At 42.7% G+C, this 25453-nt stretch overlaps 1 protein-coding gene across 2 annotated transcripts in view; it reads right to left on the reverse strand.

The window, feature by feature from the left end:
- Positions 1–22390, reverse strand: part of LOC106611927 (5-hydroxytryptamine receptor 4-like) — a 107057-nt gene extending 84667 nt beyond the window's left edge. Inside the window, exon 1 of one of the 2 annotated variants that reach the window (XM_014212600.3) lies at positions 22106–22390. The gene's annotated coding sequence lies outside the window, so the exon portion shown is untranslated. The remainder of the gene's footprint in view (positions 1–22105) is intronic. The other variant, XM_014212595.3, reaches the window with a different exon arrangement.
- Between the last annotated feature and the right edge of the window lie 3063 nt (positions 22391–25453).

Genomic DNA, 25453 nt, shown 5'->3' on the forward strand with positions numbered 1-25453 from the left:
AAGTGTATGTAAACTTCCGACTTCAACTGTACAAGAAATATAGTAAACTCTTTTCATGAACATCATCACAGGCATTTGAAATGATTCTGAACAGAATGATGATGCACCCCAGCCAACTGGACATTTGACTGAGAAAATCAGTGGGATAATAATAATAATGCTATGGTTTGTGCAACTCATTCTAATTATCTACACAAATACATGAGATTAAATGTCCAAGGTCCATAGTAATCTGCTTCATCTGTGGTATAGTCCATTTGTCTCTCATTCTGTCACTGTTTTTGCCTTACTATGACTAAGCCTAAAAAATGTAAATTGTTTGTTGTTGGCTCAGTGTAAACAAAGTACAGGTGAATAACCTTGTAATACTGTTTACATTATAATGTTGACAATAAAACTGATCCTGTGATGTTAAGATGACCCCTTCTCATTCATACGGAAACAATTGTTACAGTTGTTTATGAATGAAGCACCGACGTAAGGTTTGATTACAACTGACAACCGATGACACCTTTACACCTTGAGAGCTGATCTGATTGATTCTCCTCTGAGCCCCGAGGCAGCAGGCAGGTGTCTGATGTGTGTTATTTGGTTTAGAATTAAGTGATTTGTAGCAGTCAGCAATAAACACCTGGCTCCACACACATCAGTTAGTATCACTGGGCCTTTGTCTTTCAGCACGAAAATTGACATCTCTGATGTGCTTATATACACACCTGGGAAAGGCAATATTTACAAGGAAATACATTTTAATTGATTTTATTTTATTTCACCTTTATTTAACCAGGTCGGCCAGTTGAGAACAAGTTCTCATTTACAACTGCGACCTGGCCAAGATAAGCAAAGCAGTGCGACAAAAACAACAACACAGTTACACATAAACAAACGTACAGTCAATAATACAATAGAAAAATCTATGTACAGTGTGTGCAAATGTAGAAGAGTCGGGAGGTAAGGCAATAAATAGGCCATAGAGGCGAAATAATTACAATTTAGCGTTAACACTGGAGTGATAGATGTGCAGATGATGATGTGTAAGTAGAGATACTGAGGCTAATGGCTTTCTCAAAGGGACGGTATGGGCAGGTATAGCGTCATTCAACCCTCTAGGTGGAGAGACTGTGCAGCGGGGGTCCCTGACTCCATATCATCCAGACAGAGTGGTCACAGGTGGTCTCTCTCCAGACATATGGAGGACACAGACACACTACACACACATATATGTTACAAACACACACACACGCTGCGCACACAAACGTTGCACATGTACACACAATCACACACACACACACACACACAGACACACCACACGTGTGCTCCATTCACAAGAAAAGACCTGCCACAGAACTAGCTCAATACACATGGATAAACAACAGTCAGCACACTGAAACTGTGTCAGCAGCACTGTTAAACCAGCAGAAAGATACCAACACTGACTGCTGCAAGTTTGGCTGACTGTCTGCATGTAGTCTGGACTGTCTGCCTGGAGTCTGGACTGGCTGCATGGAGTCTGGACTGGCTGCATGGAGTCTGGACTGTCTGCCTGGAGTCTGGACTGGCTGCATGGAGTCTGGACTGGCTGCATGGAGTCTGGTCTGGATGCATGGAGTCTGGACTGGCTGCATGAAGTCTGGACTGACTGCATGGATTCTGGACTGGCTGCATGGAGTCTGGACTGTCTGCATGGAGTCTGAACTGGCTGCATGGAGTCTGAACTGTCTGCATGGAATCCTGACTGGCTGCATGGAGTCTGGACTGGCTGCATGGAGTCTGGACTGGCTGCATGGAGTCTGGACTGGCTGCATGGAGTCTGGACTGTCTGAATGGAGTTTGGACTTTCTGCATGGTCTAGCCTGGCTTCATGGAGTCTGGACTGTTTGCAGAGAGTCTGGACTGGCTGCATGGAGTCTGGACTGGCTGCATGGAGTCTGGACTGGCAGCATGGAGTCTGGACTGGCAGCATGGAGTCTGGACTGGCTGCATGGAGTCTGGACTGGCTGCATGGAGTCTGGACTGGCTGCATGGAGTCTGGACTGGCTGCATGGAGTTTGGGCTGGCTGCATGGAGTCTGGACTGGCTGCATGGAGTTTGGGCTGGCTGCATGGAGTCTGGGCTGGCTGCATGGAGTCTGGACTGGCTGCATGGAGTCTGGACTGGCTGCATGGCGTCTGGACTGTATCAATTTGGGAAATAAAAGGTACACCAGACAGGGTATTGTCTACAGTTGCGTCATAGAACATTCTGCCCTTGTTTTCATTAAACACATATTTTGTCACTTTCAAGACCATTTACGGAATGTATTCATCTCTCTTCTATTTTAATAAGTGAAAAACATTCCCTATGAGCCTGGTATATTTGACGTGCTTTGAGATCCTGTGATGTTTTAATGTGTTCTTCCCTTTTCTTCATTAAAACACATCTGACAGAGGGAGCCTTGCAGCATTCCTTGACTTCATTACCAGTCTGTCTGAATAGCTGTCAAATGTGTTTGCTAACACAGTGTGCCCAAGCTTTGTTTCTCTGCTCACATTAATCATTTAAGAACTGAAATTATGTATACCAATTTTATACATGATACCATAGGTATAATTGGAACTTCTGAGTGGTGAGATGTCAAACTGCTTAATTACTTATCCTATAATATGCCGTAACCAGATATCAAAAACCTTTTGAGGAACAGAGAGAAATGTCTTTCATTTTAAGATGAAGACCAATTAAATACTAACACCCTTTTATCTAAATCACCCATTCTCTTTTACAATTACACAGTTCAAACTCTAATGTGTTTTGTATATAATGTCTGTCTCATCTGCTCTTCCATCTCACCATATCGTCAGTCTTTGAAACGTTCCACACTAACTTACAGTGCATTCGGAAAGTATTCAGACCTTTTCCACATTTTGTTTATGTTACAGCCTTATTCTAAAATGGATTAAATCGTTTTTTTCCCTCATCAATCTACACACAATAACCCATAATGACAAAGCAAAAACAGGTCTTTAAAATTTTTGAAAATGGAAATATAACATTTACATAAGTATTCAGACCCTTTACTCAGTACTCTGCTGAAGCACCTTTGGCAGCGATTACAGCCTTGAGTCTTCTTGGGTATGACACTACAAGCATGGCACACCTGTATTTGGGGAATTTCTCCCATTCTTCTCTGCAGATCCTCTCAAGCTCTGTCAGGTTGGATAGGGAGAATCGGTGCACAGCTACTTTCAGGTCTCTCCAGAGATGTTTGATCAGGTTCAAGTCCGGGCTCTGGCTGGGCAACTCAAGGACATTCAGAGACTTGTCCCGAAGCCACTCCTGCATTGTCTTGGCTGTGTGCTTAGGGTTATCCTGTTGGAAGGTGAACCTTTACCCCAGTCTAAGGTCCTGAGCACTCTGGAGCAGGTATCCTTCAAGGATCCCTTTGTACTTTGCTTAATTCATCTTTACCTCCAATCCTGACTAGTCTCCTAGTCCCTGCCACCTCAATGCTTCACTGTAGGGGTGGGGAGAGGTTTCCTCCAGACGTGATGCTTGGCATTCAGGCCAAAGAGTTCAATCTTGGTTTCATCAGACCAGAGAATCCTGTTTCTCATGGTCTGAGAGTCAATTAGGTGCCTTTTGGCAACCTCCAAGCAGGCTCTCATGTGCCTTTTACTGAGGAGTGGAACTCTGGAGTTCTGTCAGAGTGGCCATCGGGTTCTTGGTCACCTCCCTGACCAAGGCCCTTCTCCCCCGATTGCTTAGTTTGGCCGGGCAGTTAGCTCTAGGAAGAGTCTTGGTGGACCCAAACTTCTTCCATTTAAGAATGATGTAGGCCACTGTGTTGTTGGGGACATTCAATGCTGCACAAATTTTTGGTACCCTTCCCCAGATCTGTGTCTCGACACAATCCTGTCCCAGAGCTCTACAGACAATTCTTTCGACCTCATGGCTTGGTTTTTGCTCTGACATGCACTGTCAACTGTGAGACCTTATATAGACAGGTGTGCCTTTCCAAATCATGTCCAATCAATTGAATTTACCACAGGTGGACCTCATCAAGGATGATCAATTACAAGTCGCATAGCAAAGGGTCTGAATAGTTATGTAAATAAGGTTTTTATAATAATTTAATCCATTTTAAAATAAGGTTGTAACGTAACAAAATGTGGAAAAATTCTAGGGGTCCGAATGCACTGTAAATATTGTGCTTGTAATTTGTTAACGTTTTCTTGGCAAAAAAGAAATCTCATAAGTAAGGATGTGTCTCTGTAGTCTCATCTGAGTGCAACTCCGACCTCTGTGAGTTGATGCTGGAAACAAGATCATCATTACTGAGTTTCCAGACTGCAGCCGATGTTTGTCATGTGTGAGAGCTAAGAGTCTGACTGACGGTGGTCCAGCGTTGTGTTGTGGAGGGACACCCTGCCATCTGGCTCAGGTTTCCCCTGTTGGTCTAAAGCTCATTAATCCCCCATCCTAATCAAGGAACATGACGTCTGACCTCTGACCTCTTACCAGACTCACATTTGCCACATATTTCCAAATCATTGGCTGCTTCCTGTTCCTGAACTAAGGTTTGACCCAGACAGTGTATTCATTCAATCACTATTAACAATTTTCTGATATATGTTTTATACTTTTCACTTACCATGATATAATGATATTTGATATATTACTGTTCAACAAATTGAAGACATTTTCCTTTCAACTTTTCCCTAATTTAACTGTGGACTAATGCACCGAGGGAACCATATGTGTCAGGTAGAAGCAAGCCTGTTACTGTTGGGGGTGGGGGATGCCGCATGCCACAAAAGCAGCATCAGCCTCAAGGAAACTTTCTCATTATACTGAATACTACACACACTCTCCCTGATGGATTTCCAATTTAATTTAAATGCTAATTTGGGTTTAATGATGGTTTTGGGGCTCCTAATGCTCTTACTTGTGCTCCTCCTGACATCATATTTACTGAGTTCTCCTGCTCGGCACCAACGCTTTCAGCTCTGCTCTGGGCATGTGGATGCAGCTGAGTATTAAAATAGCAATTTGCCAAACCATTAATAATGCACATCATGTGGATACAGTGTGCAGCCATGCCTCCAGAGTATCTCTTTATCTCCCAAAAGATACATTACTTCCTATAAGTATAGAACAACTATTTCAAATGAATTAGGCGTTTAATGACAGATTATGGAGTCAGTAGCCTAACTAACAATCCACTGATGTCATTGGGAGAGATTACAGAGAGAAGTTTCTGCTTTGACTGACTATCTAAAACCCCTCTCAGGTTGTTTATCAGCATGATATTGATTCATTATAATAGAAGTCATTTGATGATATTTCATAGACTTCCCCCCCCCCGAATGTAAATGACAGAACGGTTCAGAGCACCAAAAAGAGTTCAGGAGATTTTATGAAACAGAAAGAAGCTGAACTTGGTGTTTGAAATTGCTTCAGCAGGTATAAATACAACACCTGAGGTGATTGTCAAACCATTCACTAAAGCAAACACTCAGATTGAAGTGATTGCCAAATGTTCAAAATAGCAATAAACTGTAGCAGTGTGTTTCAACAGTATTACTTAGAGCTGCTAATATTAGAGAATGACTCTTCTGTTGATAGAATACCAGCTGCAGGAGTAGGACCAATAAAAACACTGGACTTTCCAGAAGTGCCTTGAGAGGAATAAATTCATTGTAGGCCTCAATATTCTGACTCAGAGCCTTTTAAAATTCTATGGCCAAAGATATAAAAGTCAAACTGCACCTATTGGCTTGAAGGCAGGGGCAGATTGTGATAACCTGGCTGAAGACACCTTAGAGTGGTGTTGGAAATGTGGCTATTGTTGGAGGGATGTAACAACTAAAGCGGTCCCATTCAGTACTTAGTACCCTCTCATTCCATCTCCTAAGGTATGCTCATTGCCATGACTACTGAAAAGCCACACATTCAATACAGAAGTATAATTGATATACACACACACTTCAAAGTGAAGCGCCCTCACCACTATAGTAACACAGTATACCGTATATAGGCCCATTTATTGTCTGCATGTCAAAGTGGAAGAAATCCAAAGAAAAGTTACATAAGAAACACAAATACATTAAAAAAAACGAAGTAAAAACAAATGAAGACCTAAGGGCCCGGGATGGGTTTCAACTAAGCTAACATATGGAATTGTTTTAAGATGGTACATTTTAGGACCCCTGTAGATATAAAAAAATATATATAAAAAATGATTGATGTAACCTTGCTGCTATTAGCCCATAGAAACACATTGAATAACAGACTCACATATGGAAAAACAGAGTCCAAAAATAAATCAAAAGGAAGTACGTTTTGAAGTGTCTGCATTATATCTGAGAGATATAAGAAAGCTAGAAAAAAAGAAAATATTGTGGAATTACCCGTATACCTTTACGTGGAAATGCCCTTATCACTTCCATTCATTTTTCAGTCTGGTACCGGGTTACCTTCAGACTACAGGAGGTTGGTGACACCTTAATTGGGGAGAACAGGCTCATGGTAATGGCTGGAGCGGAATTGGTGGAATGGTATCCCAGGTGTTTGATACAATTCAATTTGCTCCGTTCCAGCCATTATTATGAGCCGTTCTCCCTTCAGCAGCCTCTTCTGCCTCAGACCAGTCCTGTGACACTTGTGGGGGTTGTAGAGCGAAACGGAGAACACCATGGTGTTCGTGAGAGAACCATCTTTCCATAGCCTTTCCATACCATTTGGACACTACAGACGTTTTCATGAGAAGATCGGTTTTTGGTGATGTCTCCAGGTCTAATAAACAGCACGGTAGCTCTACCACCTTCCACCGCAGATACAGAAGGCCGACATGGGCGGATGCGGTGGAATGAAAAAAAAAAACAGATCTCTAGCTTAAACAGATGGATTTTGATGGGTATTGCTGTATTATGCTAATTACATTTCCTCGGGGTCACAGACATTGGCTCTAGTGGTTTTCAGAACAGCGAGGTAGTGCTAAAGTTACATATCGTTAGGGTTTGCATTGGGCCTCCCATCTGGAATGCAGTATCTTTATGGGTAATTCTAAAATCCCTATAGGTCCCTCTCATGTCTACGTTTTTTACACCTCCACAGACATAAACAGTAATAACCTCAGTAACGTTCCCAGTAGAGTAGATGGGATTCCTGTATAACTGTTTGAGTGGTGTTGACTTGTACTTTCACAAAGACCATAAAAGGGTGTATATCCAAGAACTTTTACTAATATGGCATACGATATCATTATAATGTGCTGCTGATCAAGGTGGTCTTACAGTAACATGTTAAAAAGAGTACAGTGGCAACTTCATAGACCTGCTCACCAATACATTTGAGGGAGAATGCCTTGTAAAGGAGCGTATATTTAACCACAAGCTGACTGCTTCACCTCAGAACAATACAACCTCCTGTCTCACACTGATTTGAATGGTTTACATATTTTTACAACCTAACACGCCCTACAATTTTACAATTCACTAAGAAACAGTCTGGGTTCCCTCCTCTGTATTCAAGACCTCTGAGCAAAGTCCAAAGTCTCCCAGAATGTCCATCATTTCCTATTCAGTCCTGTAGGCCATAAATTGACAATATTCTAATTATTTCAAAGCGAGCAAATCATTATTGTTGCCCCTGACTGTTAAGAATAAAGCTATCCGAGGCATAGTCAACAACAAAAAACGATCAGCTTCCCTCAAGGGTTAAGCATATTTAATAATGATGTATGCTGTCAGAGCATCTTAAGAGCCTGCACATTAAAGGTATAAAAAGGCTTTATCGAGTATAGGATTACTAAAAGCCTAACCTGGCATCCTGAAATGGGAAAGATACTACTTTGTTTATCCCATTATACTTTATGGCCCATTACATCAGTAATAATCATTCAATATTGACAAATATAAAGGTAGCCCCTATAATGCCTGATATGATATTACTGGGCCATATTCACAAGTGTAATGACAACCATTACACTGATTAGAGTAACAAAAAACTAACAAATAAGAGTTTTAGGGTCTATTACTTGACAATTACACGGCCCTTGATTTAAACGGCTCCAAATAGAAGGGAAGAGGGTAACAGCAACGTCATACAATTCATGTTCATATACACTAGTCGTTGGGTTGCCAGTTTGACGTAGACATGTTGACAAGTATGTGAAATCCCTTGATCCTGTGACACAAACAGTTATGTAGGCTACACTAACAGTCAAATAAATGTGTATTTCTAACCTAACTGTATATAGTACAAAGCCATATAACAAAGAAATTGGGGGCAAAGATGAACGAGTCAGTTTATTGGTGCCATAATCCTGGTGACATTATGCAAGCAATAGTGTTGCATGACTGTGTGGCTGGCTTATAAACCTGATTAAAAACAAATGACTAAAACGGGAGATTCATGTCACTGTCTGTCCAAATGTCATGTAGTGTGCAGTTATGAATGCACTAATAATCCCAAGACTATAAATACCTCCTTTGGAAAGTGTTGGAAACTTGGAACAATGAACCAATGAGGCTCTGGCCCGTTGGTCTGTGCCAGCTGGTTTAACATGGAGAAGCAGGAACTGGAAACGTTTCTAGATATCAGGACAGCGATTACCCACCTCGGACTGGAAGATAACTTTTTCTTTAATGAGCCGGACGCAAAGGATTTACTTCAGACACCCGCCAAGGCCCTCATACCCGTCATTAGCAGGAGAAAGAGACGGAGATATTGGGGACGTACTGTAGGTCGGGGTGCCTTGTAAGGATCCACCGGCGAGTGGGTAATCTTCCTTTACCATCGGTCCTATTAGCCAACATACAATCATTGGATAATAAAATAGACGAACTACGATCACGTACATCCTACCAACGGGACATTAAAACTGTAATATCTTATTTTTAACCGAGTCGTGGCTGAACGACGACATGAATAACATACAGCTGGTGGGCATTACACTGTATCGGCAAGATAGAACAGCAGCCTCTGGAAAGACAAGGGGTGACGGTCTATCTGTATTTGTAAACAACAGCTTGTGCACAAAATATAATAGTAAGGAAGTCTCGAGGTTTAGTGACGAAAGTGTGGTTACGCTTCACCAGAGTCGATGCTGACAGCGCTCGTTGCCACAAGTGCAACACGACTTTTGCTTGTAAGGGCGGAAACACGAGCAATCTGTCCAAACATCTATGGAAAGTGCATCATGTACAGGCAGAGAAACAGTTTGACTGGCTAGCTCGTAGTTCATCTCTCGTTGCTCGATCTACGTTAGATCGTTGCCCGATCTACGTTCTTTTGCAGGAAAAAATTGCTTATTTCATTTGTTTTACATTTCCATCATCACAACATTAGAGTCTATAATAGTGATTTGTTCAAAACATTGCTGTTTCTTTTGATGTAAATAATTGTTTATTTTATTTCTTTTACATTTCAGAAAATAAAGCAATGTTAATTCTGTTCTTAATTTATTTTTTTTATTTTTTTGTGAAAAATATCAAAAACAATCGATAGGAATACTGTTAAAGTACTGGATCAATAAGCAGTATCAGTCATTAAAATCTCAACAATACCCATCCCTAGTCGTGAAGAGGGCACGACAAAGCCTATTCCCCCTCAGGAGACTGAAACAATTTGGCATGGGTCCTCAGATCCTCAAAAAGTTCTACAGCTGCACCATCGAGAGCATCCTGACTGGTTGCATCACTTCCTGGTATGGCAACTGCTCAGCCTCCGACCTCTATACCAGGCAGTGTCAGAGGAAGACCCTAAAAATTGTCAGACTCCAGCCACCCTAGTCATAGACTGTTCTCTCTGCTACTGCACGGCATACCGGAGATCCAAATCTAGGTCCAAAAGGCTTCTTAACAGCTTCTACCCTCAAGCAGTAAGACTCCTGAACAGCTAATCAAATGGCTACCCAGACTATTTGCATTGTCACCCCACCCCCCCTTTTACGCTGCTGCTACTCAGAGTTTATTATCTATGCATAGTCATTTTAATGCTACCTACATGTACAGACTTTCTCAATTACCTCGACTAACATTCAGTTCCTGTTCGGTTAAAATTAAATATTAACCTATAAACAAATATGTTAGTATACATTTTCCTGTCTTTATACTGGGGGTGAATGTGAACCTTTATGGACAACATTTAAAATTGATTAATAGAACATTTATGGAAAATATGGTTTCTGGTCTATGTCTGTCAAAAATGTCCAGTATTTGACCATAAAACTGACTAAAGGGCAGGGAAAGCTCAACCGGAGGATCCGAGCCTTTCAAACACAGACACAGGTGGTCTGAATTGTGAATTGTATGACTCAGCCAATGTCAAGCAGCGTCACCATTCACACCAAAGCCTCTAAAAACAGTGGCTTAAACAAATCAATAATAGCAGCTGGCATCAGTGTCATTCCCATTGGCAGCATGCTGAGGCTCGTTGAGCTTCATAAAATGAAACAAGTTTGCTATTGATTTGAACTTTAGACACTTCCTCTAATAGAATGTTTTCTCTTTCTCCTTAACCTTTTTATGCTCATCTAAAATAGAACAGAAAAATGAATCATACATACTGCAAACCTTTCTCATGGGCAAACCATAATTCTTAAAAAGAACATGAGCACATGATAAAGATATTGGGAGCTTTCGCTATTTAACATGTTTTATGTGTCCGGATGTAGGATGGATCCACCACCATCTAGGTGCAGTCAGGAGCTGTCCAGACAACTCTGTTGCATGGATCACTTTGAAAACAAGCAACATTCTTCCCAATATTAAAAATAATACGAATAAATGAAAGATTTCCCCAAGAAACACAGTAACATGACAGGAATTCCCGCAGAACTGACCAAAATAAAGCGCTGGCCTGTATCAACATTATATCCTACGATTAAAGACAACACTCTGGGATCTTAAGCAAAACAAATTCATAACTTATTGCACACATTGGATTTGTACCATATCACACAAATTGCAAAATACGTAACATATCACACAAAATGGATGGCGTAGTACTCAAAAAACAGGGACCCACTTTCAAAACTGTGTGGCTGTGTGCATCTTTAACTTTAACTTTTGATAGTTATTAAATACAGTGCATTAGGAAAGTATTCAGACCCCTTGACTTTTTCACCATTTTGTTGCGTTACAGCCTTGTTCAAAAATATATTTTCCTCATCAAGCTACACACAATACCTCATAATGACAAAGCAAAAACAGGTTTATAGACATTTTTGCAAATGTATTTCAGTAAAGAACTGAAATACCTTATTTACATAAGAATTCAGACCCTTTGCTATGAGACTCCAAATTGAGCTCAGGTGCATCCTGTTTCCATTGATCATACTTGAGATGTTACTACAACTTGATTGCAGTTCACCTGTGGTAAATTCAATTGATTGGACATGATATGGAAAGGCACACCTGTCTATATAAGGTCCAACAGTTGACAGTGCATGTTAGAGCAAAAACCAAGCCATGAGATCGAAGGATATGTCCGTAGAGCTCCGAGGCAAGATTGTGTCGAGGCAAAATGTTTGCAGCATTGAAGGTCCCCAAGAACACAGTGGCCTCCATCATTCTTAAATGGAAGAAGTTTGGAATCACCAAGACTTCCTAGAGCTGACCGCCCGGCCAAACTGAGCAATTGGGAAAGAAGGGCCTTGGTCAGGGAGGTGACCAAGAACCCAATGGTCCCTCTGACAGAACTCTAGAGTTCCTCTGTGTTGATGGGAGAATCTTCCAGAAGGACAACCATCTCTGCAGCACTCCACCAATCAGGCTTTTATGGTAGAGTGGCCAGACGGAATCCACTCTTCAGTAAAAGGCACATGACAGCCCGCCTGGAGTTTGCCAAAAGGTACCTAAAGACTCTCAGACCATGAGAAACAAGATTCTCTGGTCTGATGTAACCAAGATTGAACTCTTTGGCCTGAATGCCAAGCGTCATGTCTGGAGGAAACCTGGCATCATCCCTACAGTCAACCATGGTGGTGGTAGCATCATGCTGTGGGGATGTTTTTCAGTGTCAGGGACTGAGAGAGTAGTCAGGATCGAGGCAAAGATGAACGGAGCAAATTACAGAGGGATCCTTGATGAAAACCTGCTCCAGAGTGCTCAGGACCTCAGACTGGGGCAAAGGTTCACCTTCCAACAGAACAACGACCCTAAGCACACAGCCAAGACAACGCATGAGTGGATACGCGATAGGTCTCTGAATGTCCTTGAGTGGCCCAGTCAGAGCCCGGACTTGAACATCTCTGGAGAGACCTAAAAATAGCTGTGCAGCGACGCTCCCCATCCAACCTGACAGAGCTTGAGAGGCACTGCAGAGAAAAATGGGAGAAACTCCCCAAATACAGGTGTGTCAAGCTTGTAGCGTCATACCCAAGAAGAATCGAGGCTGTAATCACTGCCAAAGGTTCTTCAACAAAGTACTAAGTAAAGGGTCTGAATACTTATGTAAATATGATATTTCAGTTTTAAATTTGTATTAATTTGCCAAAAAATCTAAAGTCCTGTTTTTGCTTTGTCATTATGGGGTATTGTGTGTAGATTGATGAGGAAAATACATTTTTGAACAAGGTTGTAACGTAACAAAATGTTGAAAAAGTCAAAGGGTCTGAATACTTTCCTTATGCACTGTAACTGTAAACAACACTAGACTCCACTAAACTCTTGATGGGAACTGAAATTGGACATATGTCATCCTGAATCAGACTAGAGTGGAAATTTGATCTCAAAATAAAGTCCCATAACCTTTGTACAGTAAGCTAGGGTGCTATTACTGATTTGTGATATTACTGATGCAACTCACAGGGGAGAATGCTGCGAATGTGAAATTCAGTTCAAGAGTCCAGAGCTATGTGTGTTTATGGCATAGTTCAGAGGTCATGGGGTTGAGGACAGAATGGCAGGCATCTCATCCTGGGGTAATAAACTAGAATGATTTCTCACTTGCTTTGCATTAAGGGTAAACACAGCTCACTGCTGTCTGGGTGTCATGGACTTCTGTCAAATCTGATGTTGCAAGGCCAAGGAATTCTGCCTCCGCTCTACTCTGCTCCACGCCTCCTGTGCAAATTTATACAAACCATCCCACTGAGCAGAGTAGAGAGGAGAAGGTTGTGATGGATTATAGAAAGAGGTACTCTGCCTCTGTCTGCTGTGTATGAAGCCCTGTCTCTTCCATCCGGGGTCTAAGAAAACTTGGGAGACTTGTCCTGGCCAGTCAGGGGGTAGAGTAAATGAATGGTTTGGAGTCTGGTCCGGAGAGGGAGGGGGAAATATATATATAGAGAGAGAGGGGAAGAGAAAGAGAGAGAAAAAGCAAGAGAGAGACAGAGAGAGAGAGAGCGTGAGAGAGACAGAGAGAGAGAGTGGAGAGAGAGATGAGAGAGAGAGAGACTGAGAGATTGAGAGAGACAGAGAGAGAGAGATGGGAAGTGTCAGTGGTGGGGAGAGAGAGAGAGAGAGAGAGAGAGAGAGAGAGAGAAAGAGAGAGAGAGAGAGAGAGAGAGAGAGAGAGAGTGAGAGCAGCTGCTGTTGCTACAGCTTTGTGCCAGACATTTCCTTGAAAACTTCAGCTCATATTTCACCATGCAAAATGTTTTTACACTCGGTGTAGTTAATGCTATTACACATGCTATTACACATAGCATTAACTACACTGAGTGTAAAAAAATGTGTATTAAAACTAATGTATGACTGGTCTCCTAACAACAAGCTTCTGAAGTATAAAAATATCTGTTTATGCTCTGGTACAACTTTTCATTGAAGGATTGTCAATACTGTTCAATTGCTGATGTTCTACAGTGAATAAATAATGTGTTTACTGAATGTAGAGCAACTTTCTTCAACTCAAATAAACTGAAGATAGGGGAAAAGATAAGAGCCATTTGTTTGGGTGAATACATCACTGGCTAAGTTTATTTACATTTACATTTACATTTAAGTCATTTAGCAGACGCTCTTATCCAGAGCGACTTACAAAATGGTGCATTCACCTTATGATATCCAGTGGAATAACCACTTTACAATAGTGCATCTAAATCTTTTAAGGGGGGGGGGGGGGGGGGGGTTAGAAGGATTACTTTATCCTATCCTAGGTATTCCTTAAAGAGGTGGGGTTTCAGGTGTCTCCGGAAGGTGGTGATTGACTCCGCTGTCCTGGCGTCGTGAGGGAGCTTGTTCCACCATTGGGGTGCCAGAGCAGCGAACAGTTTTGACTGGGCTGAGCGGGAACTGTGCTTCCTCAGAGGTAGGGGGGCCAGCAGGCCAGTGGTGGATGAACGCAGTGCCCTTGTTTGGGTGTAGGGCCTGATCAGAGCCTGAAGGTATGGAGGTGCCGTTCCCTTCACAGCTCCGTAGGCAATCACCATGGTCTTGTAGCGGATGCGAGCTTCAACTGGAAGCCAGTGGAGAGAGCGGAGGAGCGGGGTGACGTGAGAGAACTTGGGAAGGTTGAACACCAGACGGGCTGCGGCGTTCTGGATGAGTTGTAGGGGTTTAATGGCACAGGCAGGGAGCCCAGCCAACAGCGAGTTGCAGTAATCCAGACGGGAGATGACAAGTGCCTGGATTAGGACCTGCGCCGCTTCCTGTGTGAGGCAGGGTCGTACTCTGCGAATGTTGTAGAGCATGAACCTACAGGATCGGGTCACCGCCTTGATGTTAGTGGAGAACGACAGGGTGTTGTCCAGGATCACGCCAAGGTTCTTAGCACTCTGGGAGGAGGACACAAGGGAGTTGTCAACCGTGATGGCGAGATCATGGAAGGGGCAGTCCTTCCCCGGGAGGAAGAGCAGCTCCGTCTTGCCGAGGTTCAGCTTGAGCTGGTGATCCGTCATCCACACTGATATGTCTGACAGACATGCAGAGATGCGATTCGCCGCCTGGTTATCAGAAGGGGGAAAGGAGAAGATTAATTGTGTGTCGTCTGCATAGCAATGATAGGAGAGACCATGTGAGGATATGACAGAGCCAAGTGACTTGGTGTATAGCGAGAATAGGAGAGGGCCTAGAACAGAGCCCTGGGGGACACCAGTGGTGAGAGCGCATGGTGCGGAGACAGATTCTCGCCACGCCACCTGGTAGGAGCGACCTGTCAGGTAGGATGCAATCCAAGCGTGGGCCGCGCCGGAGATGCCCAACTCGGAGAGGGTGGAGAGGAGGATCTGATGGTTCACAGTATCAAAGGCAGCAGATAGGTCTAGAAGGATGAGAGCAGAGGAGAGAGAGTTAGCTTTAGCAGTGCGGAGAGCCTCCGTGACACAGAGAAGAGCAGTCTCAGTTGAATGCCCAGTCTTGAAACCTGACTGATTAGGATCAAGAAGGTCATTCTGAGAGAGATAGCAGGAGAGCTGGCCAAGGACGGCACGTTCAAGAGTTTTGGAGAGAAAAGAAAGAAGGGATACTGGTCTGTAGTTGTTGACATCGGAGGGATCGAGTGTAGGTTTTTTCAGAAGGGGTGCAACTCTCGCTCTCTTGAAGACGGAAGGGACGTAGCCAGCGGTCAAGGATGAGTTGATGAGCGAGGTGAGGAAGGGGAGAAGGTCTCCGGAAATGGTCTGGAGAAGAGAGGAGGGGATAGGGTCAAGTGGGCAGGTTGTTGGGCGGCCGGCCGTCACAAGACGCAAGATTTCATCTGGAGAGAGAGGGGAGAAAGAGGTCAAAGCACAGGGTAGGGCAGTGTGAGCAGGACCAGCGGTGTCGTTTGACTTAGCAAACGAGGATCGGATATCGTCAACCTTCTTTTCAAAATGGTTTATGTTGCCATTGCTTGATGTCAGTATAAGAGCAGATGCTGTACAAAATAAAAATGCTATCCCGTGGCATGCTGTTCCCATGGCATGCTATCCTGTGGCATGCTATCACCGCGGCATGTTATCCCGTGGCATGCTATCTTCGTGGCATGCTGTTCCTGTGGCATGCTGTTCCCGTGGAATGCTATCCCCGTTGCATGCTATCCAGTGGCATGCTATCTTCGTGGCATGCTGTTCCCGTGGCATGTTATCCCTGTTGCATGCTAACCCTGTGGCATGCTATCCCGTGGAATTCTATCCCGTGTATTTACCTCCAGCTCTAGTGCTCCCATTGGCACGTATATCTCTCTCTCTCTTATGAATTTCACCAAATGTACTTCTTCATTTCGGAACAGTGGACAAATTGATCTGGCACATAACATAAGGAACGCTTTAACATTTCAGACAAACCTATAAACTGGAGATTTGTTCAGTCAAGTCTCGCTCAAACAGAGCACAATATATCTCAAGAGAAGAGAGCGAGTCACCCAAGTTTATGCAAAACCAGGCTCTGGGAGTCTATGGGCCAGGCACTGGGAGTCTATGGGTCAGGCTCTGGGAGTCTATGGGCCAGACTCTGGGAGTCTATGGGCCAGGCTCTGGGAGTCTATGGGCCAGGCTCTGGGAGTCTATGGGCCAGGCTCTGGGAGTCTATGGGCCAGGCTCTGGAAGTCTATGGGCCAGGCTCTGGAAGTCTATTGGCCAGGCTCTGGGAGTCTATTGGCCAGGCTCTGGGAGTCTATTGGCCAGGCTCTGGGAGTCTATGGGCCAGGCTCTGGGAGTCTATGGGCCAGGCTCTGGGAGTCTATGGGCCAGGCTCTGGGAGTCTATTGGCCAGGCTCTGGGAGTCTATTGGCCAGGCTCTGAGAGTCTATTGGCCAGGCTCTGGGAGCCTATGGGCCAGGCTCTGGGAGCCTATGGGCCAGGCTCTGGGAGTCTATGGGCCAAGCTCGTGGAGTCTATGCAGGGCCAGGCTCTGGAAGTCTTTGGGCCAGGCTCTGGGAGTCTATGGGCCAGGCTCTGGGAGTCTATGGGCCAGGCTCTGGGAGTCTATGGGCAAGGCACTGAGAGTCTATGGGCCAGGCTCATGGAGTCTATGCAGGGCCAGGCTTTGGGAGTCTATGGACAAGGCACTGAGAGTCTATGAGCCAGGCTCTGGGAGTCTATGCAGGGCCAAGCTCTGTGAGTCTATGCAGGGCCAGGCTCTGGGAGTCTATGCAGGGCCAGGCTCTGGGAGTCTATGCAGGGCCAGGCTCTGGGAGTCTATGGGCAAGGCACTGAGAGTCTATGGGCCAGGCTCTGGGAGTCTATGCAGGGCCAGGCTCTGGGAGTCTATGCAGGGCCAGCCTCTGGGAGTCTATGCAGGGCCAGCCTCTGGGAGTCTATGCAGGGCCAGCCTCTGGGAGTCTATTCAGGGCCATGCTCTGGGACTCTATGATGGGCCAGGCTCTGGGAGTCTATTCAGGGCCTGGCTCTGGGAGTCTATTCAGGGCCAGGCTTTGTGAGTCTATTCAGTGCCAGGCTCTGGGAGTCTATGCTGGGCCAGGCTCTGGGAGTCTATGCTGCGCCAGGCTCTGGGAGTCTATACTGGGCCAGGCTCTGGGTGTTTACGCAGGGTTCTGTGAGTCATTCAGGGCCTGGCTCTGGGGAATACATGCGGAAGTACAAGTACTTGGTTCCTGAGTGTCTGAGGCTGACAGTTTGTTTTCTATCTACTGGGTGTCTGAGGCTGACAGTTTGTTTTCTATCTACTGGGTATCTGAGGCTGACAGTTTGTTTTCTATCTACTGGGTGTCTGAGGCTGACAGTTTGTTTTCTATCTACTGGGTATCTGAGGCTGACAGTTTGTTTTCTATCTACTGGGTATCTGAGGCTGACAGTTTGTTTTCTATCTACTGGGTATCTGAGGCTGACAGTTTGTTTTCTATCTACTGGGTGTCTGAGGCTGACAGTTTGTTTTCTATCTACTGGGTGTCTGAGGCTGACAGTTTGTTTTCTATCTACTGGGTATCTGAGGCTGACAGTTTGTTTTCTATCTACTGGGTATCTGAGGCTGACAGTTTGTTTTCTATCTACTGGGTATCTGAGGCTGACAGTTTGTTTTCTATCTACTGGGTGTCTGAGGCTGACAGTTTGTTTTCTATCTACTGGGTGTCTGAGGCTGACAGTTTGTTTTCTATCTACTGGGTATCTGAGCTGACCGTTTGTTTGAGGCTGACAAATATGTCCACCATTCCAACCCCAAACGTCTAGAAAAAATACATTATTTGCAGTAACATATTATTCGCAGTAACATATTATTTACAGTAACATATTACTTACAGTAACATATTATTTGCAGTAACATATTATTAACAGTAACATATTATTAACAGTAACATATTATTTACAGTAACATATTACTTGCAGTAACATATTATTAACAGTAACATGTTATTTACAGTAACATATTCTTTTGGAACTCTGAGAAGGTTCTAATGACAAAAACACAAGGAAGTATTACCCTCATTACAGTCTACACCTCCTGCTCACTCAGGTGTACTGTGATGGTTAAGTGACATCATTATATTTATGTGTGATAAGCATTACTTAGAGGTGTCATACAAGACTTGTTTCATGTCAACAAGGGCCCAATTCATTATTTTCATTCATAACATTTAGAGTGGAACTCAACTCTCTATCATAGCACATCATTTATTTATATGTAAATATAAATATTATGTTAATTCAGTGTGTGTGTGTGTGTGTGTGTGTGTGTGGTGTGTGTGTGTGTGTGTGTGTGTGTGTGTGTTTGTGTGTGTGTGTGTGTGTCAGCATATCGGTTTTGTGAAAACATATCTAAAAATAGGATTTTCATAATGAGGACAGTGCCTGTGGTGATCCACTACTTACTTGCTTGTCTGAGTTTTAGAAATCCTCACAAAAAAAATGTTTCTCTCCACCCAGGGCAAATACATGAGATGGAATCAAAAAATGGAAGCACTCAGGGATAGTACAGCACTGCCATAATGGAATGAAAAAAAGATCATTGTCTGTTTTTACCTCTATGCCTGATTTTGAAACATTTGTTCCACAGGGATGCAAATGATATAACTGATATAACTTAATCAATTACTGAATATGTTTACTGAGGATTAACAAAAGGGACTGTTACAGTATGCTAGCTGAATAGCTATTTTCCCCTCTTGTGGTTTTCTTACAAAATGTGATTGGGTCTCAGTCAGGACATTCTCTTTCTCATAAATGACCCACAACTAACAAATTATTTTAAAACTGTTTTCACAAGCTTTATGGACTATTTGAAATGCTTTATGAAAACTAGTTTTCTTTTTTAAATGTTTTCCAGTCTCTCAGTAATCTTATGATAATTGTTTCATTCACACAGTCAGCTCAGTTCAGTAATTATAACCAATAGTAGGAACACTTGCAATAAACAATTCATAACAGCACCTTGTAAATAAGAATTTGTTCTTAATAACCGACTTGCCTAGTTAAATAAAGGTTAAACAATATTTTTTTTAAATTACCCAGCAAATCTGTCTACAGTACTGAGGTTGGACCAACAGGAGTAATGGTGAGAAACTGCAGAGACAGGAACATGTCTAACTGTTCTCTCACTGTTCATTTCTGGGGTCAGCGCAAATTGTCTAGAATGAGGAACTGGGGTGAAACAAAGTCTCATATTCAGCTTTCATGTTCCGCTCTTCACACTGATAACGATATTCAGGAGCCCTAGAGTAGTTGACTTTTCACACTGATAACGGTATTCAGGAGCCCTAGAGTAATTGGCTCTTCACACTGATAACGGTATTCAGGAGCCCTAGAGTAATTGGCTCTTCACACTGATAACGGTATTCAGGAGCCCTAGAGTAATTGTCTCTTCACACTGATAACGGTATTCAGGAGCCCTAGAGTAATTGGCTCTTCACACTGATAACGGTATTCAGGAGCCCTAGAGTAATTGTCTCTTCACACTGATAATGGTATTCAGGAGCCCTAGAGTAATTGGCTCTTCACACTGATAACGGTATTCAGGAGCCCTAGAGTAATTGGCTCTTCACACTGATAACGGTATTCAGGAGCCCTAGAGTAATTATCTCTTCACACTGATAACGGTATTCAGGAGCCCTAGAGTAATTATCTCTTCACACTGATAACGGTATTCAGGAGCCCTAGAGTAATTGGCTCTTCACACTGATAACGGTATTCAGGAGCCCTAGAGTAATTATCTCTTCACACTGATAACGGTATTCAGGAGCCCTAGAGTAATTATCTCTTCACACTGATAACGGTATTCAGGAGCCCTAGAGTAATTGTGGAAGAAACGGCAATGCAGAAAGTCATCAAACAAGTCATTCTTATTACGAACTGAGTATAAGTACAGGAATCCCATGAGGTACTTCCTCTCCCCAAATCCATGAACTCATTTCTACAAAGTGAACATGTGGAGTAGTCCTCTACCTATCAAAAATACATTTGATAAAGTTTGATATGTCTACACTGAGTCCTGTAATCGAACAGCGAGAAATCTCCCTTTCTCCTCAGCTCAGCTCAACTCATGGGACAGGACAGGACATTGTGAGTCTTGGCTGTGTACGGGCCATGAGCCAGACAGAGAGCTTCAGATTATATAGAACTTCTCAGGGAGTTCTGGGACTGGGAGTAAAGTGCACATACGAATGGAAGCTGTAAGAGAGTTTGTTTTTATGTCTAACCTTCAGCTCCAAAGAGTTCTAATGTGATGTGAAAGTGGAGACTATTGACCCTCCAACAAGGCCCTCTCCATTCCGTGCCATTAATCAGGACACATCCTCTCACTAGTATCTACCATGCCCATCGCATGGCACCGCCACCACCTTATTGACTGGCCCCTGGATTGTTGCGTAAGCTCACTTTGACCAGGCAGACAGGCAGTCAGGCAGGCAGACAGGCAGCTAGACAGACAGAAAGATAAGCAGTAAGGTAGACAGGTGGGCAGATAGACAGACAAACAAACGGGCGGGCGGGCGGGCGGACAGACGGGAAGCTCACAATGGAGCAGAGATTAACACCCTTCTAGTCGTCCCAGCTAATCATCAGAACACACTCGCCTTGCCTTGACCCCTGGCTCTCAGTCTCAGCTTTATACACCTCTGATCGATGTCTGTCTCGGAGAATCAGCCAAACAGACATTACCACATGTGATCTAGAACCCCAGCATCAACAGAAGCATGGCTGCTGTAGATTCTGATTACAATTCATAAACAGTGTCCGTAAGAATTCATAAACAGTGCCCAAAGATTTATTGTGGTTTATCAGAGGTGTACTTTTGTGAAGCTTTTAGGCGTAATACATTTGATTTGATGCGTCAGAGAGTGGAATTACTGCCCAGTGTAGTATATGACTGTCAGTCAAAGGAAAAACTGACTGAAAGTGAAGGATGTTAAAGGCCTGCATTACAGATAAATGCGGAACTAAACATAACAGGGTGTATGGAAACAGTTGAATGATAATCAGGATGTTATCAGAGCCAGGTGAAGAGAGGCATGTCTGGAGAACCTTTGATCAAGGTACATTGGTTAACCTTGATTGCTCTAGTAAATAGCCTGCATGGCTAGCGTACATAATGTGTCAGTGTACATAGTTAAATAAAGGTTCAATAAAAAATAAATAAAAACGAGTCAATGTAAGTGTCAGATGTAATGTTACTGCAGTGTTCATATAAATACATACAAAACACACTAATAACAATTAGTTATTACATAGTACTGTAGGCAACATGTGGACAAAATGTGTGTAGTTAAATTAAGAGGGTTTTGCTACTTTGAAACCATCTAAAGTGACTATTCTAATGGTTGATTTTAAGTAGCTATAGGCATGCAGTGCTGTTTCATCTTTTTCAATATAGATAGTTTCCAATACTCCTTGTAAACATTTGGTCTTAGTTTTAATAACTATGATACGGTGATGGTCATATGTAACAGCAGTCCATAATCCATCCATATTTGTGCTATTTACACTACAACACCTTATGACAGTGCTGGGGGCCATCTCCAATATACAGTAGCTCTCACAACACATGTATGAAAAGCTGGGGCAATACCACAGCATGATTCCTAAACAAATCAATAAATTGATTTACAACTTTAGGAGAATGGCAATTTCATAATTAGAGTGTAAAAGTTGGGGACAACAGCAAATAGTGGCTGTCCTGTCCTCCTTCCTAGAATGAACTTTCATAATAATGTATATATAGGCGTCAATGATACACACTTTATACAATACAAATATGACATTTCCACATAAAGGGGTAACTAATAACGTACAATTATAATCGTACAGTACACTTACCATGTCCTGGTGGAGACGCCGGGTTCCAAAACCATGGTACGACGCTATATCCCCATGAGAGAAATCACATTTTCGACTTGTATAAAAACACAAGTTAAGAAGTGAACCGTTTTTTTTTTTGTGACTACAATTTCAGAGATGTTCCCTGCTGACATTCACAAAGCGAAAAAGTTGTCCATGTATCCTGAGCGCAGTCGGAAGTATGAGCGCAAATGTGAACGGCTGGACGGTTTCGTACGCGTGGGGCACCTCGCGCTGTTCTGTGGATGTAATGCTTGGAAAGCGAGACCTCTGTATTCCCAGCAAATTGCACCTTTAAGTCCCTCCTCTTTCGCTTGGTCTTTATTGAGGAGGTAAAATCGTCTCGGTTTAAATTTGTTTGATGCAGGTATGGCAGGCTATAAATGGTGGTGAGACATTCATTGTAAAAATGAATTGCTTGAACATGTGGATTTGCAAGGCAGATTCCCCCAGTAAATTGCTCTGTCATATCACTTTTTTCTGATGATTTTGTATCTTTTAATTTTCAATTAAAATAGGTTAGGCCTACCATTAATCACAGTGATATGGACTGTTGGAAAAGCAACCCTTGTGTAAGATTTAACTAAGAATATGATGTATTCTCAAAATAGAACAGCCTTTGGCAAGATATTGTTTATAAACAGTACCAGTCAAAAGTATGGACACACCTACTCATTCCAGATTTCTTCCTAATTCTTACATTGTAGAATAACAGTGAAGACATCAAAACTATGGAATAACACATATGGAATCATGTAGTAACCAAAAAAGTGTTAAAACAAATCAAAATATGTTATATTTGAGATTCTTCAAAGTAGCGACTATTTGCCTTGATGACAACTTTGCACAATCTTGGCAGTCTCTTAACCAGCTTCATGAGGTAGTCACCTGGAATACATTTCAATTAACAGGTGTGCCTTGTTAAAAGTTAATTTGTAGAATTTCTTTCCTTCTTTATGCGTTTGAGCCAATCAGTTGTGTTGTGACAAGATAGGGGTGGTATACAGAAGATAGCCATATTTGGTAAAAGACCAAGTCCGTATTATGGCTCATATAAGCAAAGAGAAACGACAGTCAATCATTATTTTAAGACATGAAGGTCCGTTAATCCGGAACATTTCAAGAACTTTAAAAAGGTTTTCTAGTGCAGTTGCAAAAACCATAAAGTGCTATGATGGAACTAGCTCTCATGAGGACCGCCACAGGAAAGGAAGACCCAGAGTTACATCTGCTGCAGATAAGTTCATTAGAGTTACCAGCCTCAGAAATTTCAGCCCAAATAAATGCTTTACAGAGTTTAAGTAGCAGACACATCTCAACATCAACTGTTCAGAGGAGACTGCGTGAATCAGGCCTTCATGGTCAAATTGCTGCAAAGAAACCACTACTAAAGGACGCCAATAAGAAGAAGAGACTTGCTTGGTCCAAGAAACGCTAGCAATGGACATTAGACTGGTGGAAATCTGTCCTATGGTCTGATGAGTTGAAATTTGCGATTTTGGTTCCAACCGCCGTGTCTTTGTGAGACACAGAATAGGTGAACGGATGATCTCCGCATTTGTTGTTCCCACCGTGAAGCATGGAGGAGGAGGTGTGATGGTGTGGGGGTGTTTTGCTGGTGACACTGTCAGTTATTTATTTAGAATTCAAGGCACACTTAACCAGCATGGTTACCACAGCATTCTGCAGTGATATGCCGTCCCATCTGATTTGCGCTGAGTGGGACTATCATTTGTTTTCAACAGGACAATGACCCAACACACCTGCAGGCTGTGTAAGGGCTATTTTACCAAGAAGGAGAGTGATGGAGTACTACATCAGATAACATGGCCTCCACAATCACCCGACCTGACCGCAGAGTGAAGGAAAAGCAGCCAACAAGGGCTCAGCATATGTGGGAACTCCTTCAAGACTGTTGGAAAAGCGTTCCTTATGAAGCTGGTTGAGAGAATGCCAAGAGTGTGCAAAGCTGTCATCAAGGCAAAGAGTGACTACTTTGAAGCATCTAAAATATATCTTGAATGGTTTAACACGTTTTTGGTTGCGACGTGATTCCATATGTGTTATTTCGTATTTTCGATGTCTTCACTATTATTCTACAGTGTAGAAAGTTGTGAAAATAAAGAAAAACACTTGAATGTGTAGGTGTGTCCAGTCTTTTGACTGGTACTGTAATTTTGTTTCTTTGTTTACACTTCGACTCATCATGACCGAAAAACCTGGCTACCAATAATTCAAAGTAAACATTATTAATTAGTGTTACATGTATGGATCTACATTACAAAATCTTCAGACAATGTGAGATGTCATGCTGTGATCAGTGGAAACTAAAATGAGTCTTCAACCAGTAGCCTAATTACAGAAGCTTAGTCATTAACTTGTGTAATGTACAACTTAACATACATTTAGGTATTTTGGTATTTTATTAGGATCCCCATAAACTGTTGTGAAAGCAGCAGCAACTCTTCCTGTGGTCTACACAAAACATGAAACATGACGTAATACAGAACATTAATAAACAAGGACAGAACTACATCAATAAAAAAATGTCACATGTAGCCTACATATCAATACATACACACAATCTTTCTAGGTCAAATTGCACAAGTAATAAAACCATACTCATCTAAGTGAAATAATTACTACTTTAGTAATTGTGAAATCATACACACATCTTCTTGATGTGTTAAAAACATGTTTCTATGACATGACTCTTACAATTATCATACAGACACAGTTCCCGATTAGCCAGTTAGAGACTATTTAGAATGATGTAAATGATGGAGAGGGCCGTCAGCATGTAAACTGCTATCCTCCTGCTGACGTGGCCATTGAGGAGAAACCAGATCACAGGAAGCCAAGTTCTCCCTGCATATTCTGTTTCAGGATAACACACACATGCTGCGTACCAATTAAATAGCACCTGATTCCCTATAGTGTGCGTTACTTTTGACGAGGGTCCACTATATAGGGTGCCATTCCGAACGTACCCACAGAGAGGTAACTATGGAGGCCATCAAGCAGCCACATAGTGTTTTTTGTTCACTGCCTAATCATCTTATATAATCCCCTTGATTTGTCCTCCCTCTCCACTAACAATATATTGACATTGAGGTGAACTCAGCTGGCAGTCTCAGAGATGACAGGTCTTGTTTTTGCCTCATAATGTCACGGATCCCTCCGGTACTGCTGCTCATTCTGTTCACCAGTTCCGGAGGTCTACATCACCGGCTTTCTAGGCTTCACTGAACGGGATTCATTATCATCAACCCCAGACTGTCTTGACTGATTACACACACCTGGTTCCAATTTCCCCTGATTAGTATG

This window comes from Salmo salar, chromosome 09, assembly GCF_965601325.2.
Source record: "Salmo salar chromosome 09, fSalSal1, whole genome shotgun sequence".
Classification (NCBI taxonomy): Eukaryota; Metazoa; Chordata; class Actinopteri; order Salmoniformes; family Salmonidae; genus Salmo; species Salmo salar.